Consider the following 8,962-nt stretch of genomic DNA (forward strand, 5'->3'; position numbering starts at 1 on the left):
TTATTTCATAGTTGTGATGTCTTCACTATTATTCTAAAATGTCGAAAATAGTCCAAATAAAGAAAATCCTAGAATTTGTAGGTGTCCAAACTTTTGACTGGTAGTATATGTATGTGGGTTTTTTTTAGTTTTTTTTTACATTTTAGTCATTTAAGTGATTTCATTTCCACATCAGTAATGCTAGTGTGTATGGTAATTATACAAGTTAAGTACCCTGCTTAAAACTACTGCAGTGATTTAAGGCGAACATATGAAGTAGAGCTTGAACCGGCTACTCTGTTGAAACTACCTGCTGTGCCGTGAACATTCAGACCTTTTTATAGAGGCTGTAGTTTTCTTGTATACAGGCAGGCGACACTATGGCTACATTTGCACATGCGGCACAATTCTGATATGTTTTCCACTAGCTGTTATTTTGATCAATCACATCAGATCTTTTCACATCAGATCTTTTGCAGCTGATCTGACTGGTGAAAAGATAAATGACTGAAAAATATATCGGAAATGGGCTGCCTGTTACAAAACACCAAGTGGAGTAGTTGTAGTAATCCCCAACAAGGACATTTTCAAGAAAGCAGAGGAGGAAAAAGTTGAAAAAGAGGACTTGAAAACAATAATAATGAAGGGGGGGATATGGGTGGAGATGTGCAGGGAGGGGTTCAAAATCCAGGAGAGCTGTGTTTTTTATTTGTATTTTTTAACAAGGGAGGGATCTGAGATCTTTTCTGAGATCTTAGAGTCGACACACAGCCCTCCTTCACACACATTCCTAGTCAGCCCTGCGCCTCCGACCCTGCTCTCACTGGACGACCCTGTCACAGCTGCTTCATGGGAAAACAGAAGGCACCCTTGGACAAGCTAGTGAGGACCTTCCAGATCCGCCACATGTTGCTACGCCAGGCTCTGGCAGAGTGCTTGAGAACCCTGTTTCTCGTGGTGAGTGGGGACTGTTCTACGTCGCTAGAGTAGCATTACCTATGGAAATAAAACCCTTCTCTTGAGTCTAAGCCTTTAGAGGGTGATATCTACTAAGCTAACATATGAAATTGTTTTAAGATGGTCATAGGGAAGGAAGTATGCTTTGAAGTGTTTTTCCTATATCTGAGACCTGTATTTAACTCCTTTTAGTTTTGGCACATTCTACCCCCTATTCACTTCTATTAATTTTTACCACCTAGCTATCCAACAAGTAGGAGCTGATTGACAGCTTGTGTGTGTGAAAAGAATGTCCTCCAAAATCTAGATGAGGCAGGTTATTAACCCAATTGATTGTTTATTAAGTATTTCAAATCCTCTGACTTTGTTTTTCATGTCGAAGACGTACACTGAAAATGAACATCCTCTACTTTAAATTAATACATTTAAATAGTATTGTTTTCCATAGAACCAGGTAATTAACTCTGAGAGAAAGTGAAGTCATCAGATAATTATTAGTACCTCCTTGTTGATATTACATTCCATATTTACACAGATTCACTGTGTTTTGTAAAATATAGAAATTGATCTATAAATTTAATCCACAAACATATTCACATGCATACAGCTGTAGGGAGAACTCAAAACCTAGCCTATATGAGACAAACCTATGGAATAGAATAGAATCGTATACTGCCCTCCAAGGTGAAAGATAATTGTCATGGAACCAACTTGTTCACGTAGGTAACAGATTAATACACAAACAGCAACCTGGTATCAACCACCACACAGCACAACAACAGTAGCTGGAGCGAAGATACGAGAGGGGGTGGTCATGCCATCTGGTATTTTCCTAGCCTGCAGTGTGAGAGGTGTAACTTATGTCTGATCCACTGTTTGGACACACTACTGAGTGAAGCGTTATACCCCCCTGGCAAACACAACTCCCATGGCCGTGGATGCCTGAAGGCAGGTCTTCTCTGCTCTAAAGAAAGCTCCACGGGTAGATATCTAGCTAGGATCTTCAATAGCCACCATAACCCACCTACCACAAGACACTCTTGATCAAATGCATATAGAAAGCTTTATATCTTCCCATGGAAACTCGGCACCAATGTATGTTTCTGTATGATCCACCATGCTGCTTGGTTGAATATACAGCTGAAGTCGGAAGTTTGCATACACTTAGTTTGGAGTCATTACAACTCATTTTTCAACCACTCCACACATTTCTTGTCAACAAACTATCATTTTGGCAAGTCGGTGAGGACATCTACTTTGTGCCTGACACAAGTTATTTTTCCAACAATCGTTTACAGACAGATTATTTCACTTATAATTCACAGTATCACAACTCCAGTGAGTCAGAAGTTTACATACACTAAGTTGACTGTGCCTTTAAACAGCTTGGAAAATTCCAGAAAATTATGTCATGGATTTTGAAGCTTCTGATAGGCATCATTTGAGTCAATTGGAGGTGTACCTGTGGATGTATTTCAACGCCTACCTTCAAACTCAGTGTCTCTTTGCTTAACATCATGGGGAAATCAAAAGAAATCAGCCAAGACTTCAAAAAATAATTGTAGACTTCCACAAGTCTGGTTCATCCTTGGTAGCAATTTCCAAACGCCTGAAGGTACCACGTTCATCTGTACATACAATAGTACGCAAGTATAAAGACCATGGGACCATGCAGTCGTCGCTTAGTAATATAATAATATAATAATATATCCCATTTAGCAGACGCTTTTGTCCAAAGCGACTTACAAGTCGGCTGGGGCCACTACTGCATATGGGTGGCCCCAGTGGGAAATAGAGATGAACATACTTTGGTGCGAAAAGTTCCAATCAATCCCAGAACAACAGCAAAAGACCTTGTGAAGATGCTGGAGGAAACAGGTATAAAGGTATCTATATCCACAGTAAAACGAGTCCTATATCGACATAACCTGAAAGGCCGCTCAGCAAGGAAGAAGCCACTGCTCCAAAACCGCCATAAAAAAGCCAGACTTTGGTTTGCAACTGCACATGGAGACAAATATTGTACTTCTTGTCCTCTAGACTGATGAAAAAAAATAACTGTTTGGCCATAATGACCATCATTATGTTTGAAGGAATAAGGGAGAGGCTTGCAAGCTGAAGAACACCATCCCAACCGAGAAGCACGGTGGTGGCAGCATCAGGTTGTGGGTGTGGTTTACTGCAGGAGGGACGGGTGCACTTCACAAAATAGATGGCATTATGAGGATGGAAAATTATGTGGATATATTGAAGCAGCATCTCAAGACATCAGTCAGGAAGTTAAAGCTTGGTCATGAATGGGTCTTCCAAATGGACAACAACCCCAAGCATACTTCCAAAGTTATGGCAAAATGGCTTAAGAACAACAACGTTAAGGTATTGGAGTGGCCATCACAAAGCCCTGACTTCAATCCTATAGAAAATGTGTTGGCAAAACTGAAAAAGCATGTGCCAGCAAGGAGGCCTACCAACCTGATTCAGTTACACCAGCTCTGTCAGGAAGAATGGGCCCAAATTCACCCAATTTATTATGGGAAGCTTGTGAAAGGCTACCCAAAATGTTTGACCCAAGTTAAGCAATTGAAAGTCAATGCTACCAAATACTAATTGAGTGTATGTAAACTTCTGACCCACTGGGAATGTGATGAAAGAAACAAAAGCTGAAATAAATTGTTCTCTCTACTATTATTCTGACATTTCACTTCTGACTTCAACTTTATGCCTGTGCCAGATAATCTGCCAACCAGCGACCCCCACTGACCCATACTGCACACCACCACGGCCCCTGGGCTCCGCAGCAAACCCATATCAACACACATACACACCACCCATGGGCTCCGTAGCACATTCAAAACGACACAAGCATGGCTTCTCGGGTCAATGTAAGCCACACCTCAGGCAAGATCTGTAGTAAGCTTAATGGCACAGGAAGAGGGGTGGCACTCAGGTCAAACGGTTGGAGGTGTTTACCATCTTTGGTGACCTATTTTCTACCCTCTGTCTGTTTATCTGAGCGCTATACAGACCTAAAGTTGGAAAAGTCTTAAAACTCATTTGAAATAAGTGCTGGACCACCGCTCGACCACAGGCATTTTTGGGATCCTGAGTGCACAAGGCACTCAGCCAAAAGTTGATTGAAAATTTTTTGGGCCGGACAACAAGCTGACTAAAGCAGAAAGAGGCTGGAATGGAACAGGCTATTCTCTATGCATCCTCCATTCTCACTAATCTACACAGAAAATGTCTACACAGATAGTTACAGACTATCTGAATGTGATGCGCATGCCATAGTAAACTTGTTGATGATGAAGATGACCCTTATATATAGTGTATTCCGTTATGGGGGGGCGGGGGGTCAGCGTAAACATCAACAAAATGTAACACAACACATTACAATGTTCACATTGCTTTGGTCACCCATGCAGGGTCTCTCTCATCTCACATGTCTCTCTCCTCTTCCTGTAGATGTTTGGCTGTGGTGCGGTGGCCCAGCTGGTGCTGAGTGGTGGCTCCCATGGAATGTTCATCATCGCCAACTTTGCCTTTTGGCTTCGCTGCCACACTGGTCATACTGGTCAGCGGACAGGTTTCGGATGATGGGGGAACATTATCACTCTTACTTCCTCTGAAATCAAAGGTCAGGAAAAGAAGAGTTTTCATTAGTCCAGACATTACTGTCTTATAGTTGGAAGTCTATTGGGAGTGATAAGTTAAACTATTGTGACAGACACATTCTACCTAAGGTAAACTAACAGTAATTTCAACTGCAATATTTAGAGACAGGAGACAGAGAGAGAGAGAACTGCAAACACTGGAAATCCGAGAGGCATACAGAGGAACAAAGAATGACACTCGCTTGCCCCTCAAATTTCAAAGTTATTGGGTCCATGAATGAAAGGAAAGTGTGAAATTACAAATTGAGTTATTTCCTCATTCACTATAAAAGCAAATCAAAAGGCAGGCAGCACAGAGATTTCCGCAGTTCACTTGTGCCCACGTCTTCGATGCCTTTATATAATGAGGCTGTCGCCCTCTAATACAGATGGCAGCTGTGAAAATAAGACTTGTATAATTAGGCACCTCCTACCATGCCGCAATTTAAGCAGCAAACGCAAGGTGAGAGGAGGGAGACCGACACCTACGTGAATACGCAGTCTGAACAGTTCATTAGGTTTTCTACTTCAAGGTTTTAAAATCTACTGTAGCTTCATGGGATCATTTTCAGGGGCTTTTCATCGCTCCAATTTACTGTGTGTCACAGAGACCTGCCATCCTAACAGGTATTTACTGAGTCTACTATTATGGCAGATAGTCTCGGGTCCTTTATTCCACTCTGAGAAAAGGTTTTAAGAGAATCATCTATGGTCTTGATATGCTCGGGTTGTTTTCTCTCATTTAGAGAAAATCAGGAGGAGACTTGGTTTAAAGAGGGATGGTCTTGGGTGATTTTTACTCAGAGAAAATGGAATAGAATGAAACTGAGAAATGGCCATTCACCATTTGCCAAATTGTTCTTTGTCACAGGAGGCCACCTGAACCCAAATGTAACCTTCGCTCTCTGTCTATTGGGGAGAGAACCTTGGAGGACTGTGTTTTTCTTGTTCCAGACTCTGGGGGCCTTCCTGGGATCTGGGATCATATTTGGCATGTATTTTGGTGAGGGGAATTTGGAAATGTTTTATGATGATAAATGTCCAAACAACAACAACAACAATTTTTCTAGTTGCCATGTTCCACTGAAAACATTCAAGACGTTCAAAGTTTAGACTTAAATAACTGTTAACTCCCTTTTAACTGTTAAAGGGAGTTTCAAAGTTATACAGCTACTGTAGATGGTACTGTACCACACACAATGTGGTATCTTATGTGTTACCATGGTTTCTCCAGATGCATTGTGGGACTACGGCCAAGGAACACTGATCGTTTAGGGGGAGAATGCAACTGCTGGGATCTTTGCTACCTATCCCTCCAAACATCTCACTCTGGTTAATGGATTCTTTGACCAGGTACATTCACAATATTATAGTATATTAGTGCATCCATATTAGGACAGTCTCACAATAAGTTATATGGACTAATATCCTGTATGGAAACCATAGTATATAACAACAACAAGCACATGTAATCAACAAAACACACAACAACCATATACAACTGAGCCTGGCTGTGTTACAGATGATAGGCACGGCTGCCCTGATCATGTGTATCCTGGCCATCGTGGACCCCTACAACAACCCTATTCACCGGGGATTGGAGGCCTTCACGGTGGGCTTTGTGGTGCTGGTCATCGGTCTGTCCATGGGCTTCAACCCTGCCAGAGACCTGGGCCCACGCATATTTACTGCCCTGGCTGGCTGGGGTAGCGAGGTCTTCACGTGAGTCACCTTAGGGTTTTTCTCCTGTTTTTTGGTTTCTGTGTTTTTTTTTCTTTCTAATAATAACTTAAATAAAGCATGTCTTATGGGAAGTTTTATCTTACCATAATTTATTAAAGATACTCTGCTCTCACTATTTACTCTGCATAGACATACAACCTTGTCTCTGTCTTGGTCTCCCACAGAGCTTCTTCCTACTGGTTCTTTGTGTCCATCTTTGCCCCCTTCGTTGGTGCGGTGGTGGGGATGACGTTGTACCAGCTGATGGTGGGGTACCACGTGGAGGGAGAGGCACGGGAGAAGAGGGAAGAGGAAGAAAAGGAGGAACAAGAGGAGATGCTTAAACTGTCCAGCCTTACAACCAAGGAGAGCGCCTGAGTGCATGAATCTTCTTGACCCATTTTAAACCCTCTCTATGTAGATAATATACTGTACGTCTTTGTAGTATTTTCTTGCATATTTAATGTCTTTCCTTAGTGACAAACTCGTTTCTTTGTGGGGATTAATAAAATATGATTCAAATCAACTATTCCTTATATACCACCAGGTTCAAACCCTGAAGACAGGACCGATAGAGACCATTTGTCAACAGTACACACACACACACACACACACACTGTATCTGCAGCTTCAGTATGCAGCCTACTTTCAACATCAGAAACTCCTACAAATCTAGAAAATAACAAAACAAAAACAGTCTTCTCTTATGCCGCCTTGCTGACAAAACTGCAGTAGTGATGCTTTGGCACAGAAAAAAAATGGAAAACAGAGGATTCAAAGCAGAAGTAGTATCACCTCTCACTCATTTGAAATGTGGTGCTGTGTTGAATTTGTGTCAGGATCTAAGAGAGACGAGATGACACCTAGATAATGCCAAAAAAGGAAGTTGAGCACCCAGTATACAGTTTTGCCATTTTTACTATGCTTTGCCCTTATAGTTAGGATTCTGGCTCTACTGAATTCAATATACAATGAACTATAATCTAATTGTACGCATTGTATACATATTGTACACATATTGTACACATTAATTGTACACATATACAGTACCAGTCAAAATTTTAGACACACCTACTCATTCCAGGGTTTTTCTTGATTGTTACTATTTTCTACATTGTAGAATAATTGTGAAGACATCAAAACTATAAAATAACACACATGGAATTATGTAGGAACCAAAAATGTGTTAAACAAATCAACATATTTTATATGTGAAATTCTTCAAAGCAGCCACCCTTTGCTTTGATGACAGCTTTGCACACTCTTGGCCTTTTCTCAAACAGCTTCACGAGGAATGTTTTTCCAACTGTGTGAAAGGAGTTCCCACATATGCTGAGCACTTGTTGGCTGCTTTTCCTTCACTCTGTGGTCCAACTCATCCAAAACCATCTCTATTGGTTTGAGGTCGGGTGATTGTGGAGGCCAGGTCATCTGATGCTCCATCACTCTCCTTCTTGGTCAAATAGCCCTTACACAGCCTGGAGCTGTGTTCTGAGTCATTGTCCTGGTGGGGGAAAAAATTATAGTCCCACTAAATGCTGACAAAAAGGGATGGCCTATCGCTGCAGAATGCTGTGGTTGCCATGCTTTTTAAGTGTGTCTTGAATTCTAAATAAATCACTGACAGTGTCACCAGCAAAGCACCTCCACACCATCACACCTCCTCCATGTGTGTCCAAACTTTTGACTGGTACTGTAAATCAGACACTAACACTCTGACCAGGCCATACAGTAGGTAGTACATGCATTACCCTTTCCACTCACACCCGTATACAAAAATGGTTCTTCAGCTGTCCCCATAGGACAAACCTTTTTGGTTCCATGTAGAACCCTTTTGGGTTCCAAGTATAGCACTCTATGTAAAGGGTTTTCCATGGAACCAAAAAGGGTTCTATCTGGAACCAAAAATAGTTATTCAAAGGATTCTCCTATATGGGGACAGCTGAAGAACCCTTTTAGGTTCTAGATAGAAAAAAGTTGCTAAGAGTGTAATGGTTGAATGGCAGATTTGAGAACTGATAAACGACTAAATTGGAAAGCAATGGCTATAATGCTATAAATGATGTCAGAGTTCAGGCTCTGCACTTTAGAGTGCTGTATGGGTTTTGACTGTAAGCCATTCAAATCAAATCAAATCAAATTTTATTTGTCACATACACATGGTTAGCAGATGTTAATGCGAGTGTAGCGAAATGCTTGTGCTTCTAGTTCCGACAATGCAGTAATAACCAACAAGTAATCTAACTAACAATTCCTAAACTACTGTCTTATACACAGTGTAAGGGGATAAAGAATATGTACATAAGGATATATGAATGAGTGATGGTACAGAGCAGCATAGGCAAGATACAGTAGCTGGTTTTCAGTCTCTCGGTCCCAGCTTTGATGCACCTGTACTGACCTAAGCCTGCTGGATGATAGCGGGGTGAACAGGCAGTGGCTTATATAAGGTGGTTGATGTCCTTGATGATCTTTATGGCCTTCCTGTAACATGGGGTGGTGTAGGTGTCCTGGAGGGCAGGCTGTTTAACAGTCTGATGGCCTTGAGATGATGTTTTTCGTCTCTCGGTCCCAGCTTTGAGACCTCACTGACCTCTCTGGAGAGCCTTACGGTTGAGGGCGGAGCAGTGATCTTTATGGCCTTCCTGTAA

General features: G+C 41.6%; 1 pseudogene; it reads left to right on the forward strand.

Moving 5' to 3' along the window:
• The first annotated feature begins 828 nt into the window (after nt 1–828).
• On the forward strand, nt 829–6,689 carry LOC135543951 (aquaporin-3-like; annotated as a pseudogene).
• The last annotated feature ends 2,273 nt before the right edge of the window (nt 6,690–8,962 follow it).

This window comes from Oncorhynchus masou, chromosome 8 (assembly GCF_036934945.1).
Source record: "Oncorhynchus masou masou isolate Uvic2021 chromosome 8, UVic_Omas_1.1, whole genome shotgun sequence".
Taxonomy (NCBI): Eukaryota; Metazoa; Chordata; class Actinopteri; order Salmoniformes; family Salmonidae; genus Oncorhynchus; species Oncorhynchus masou.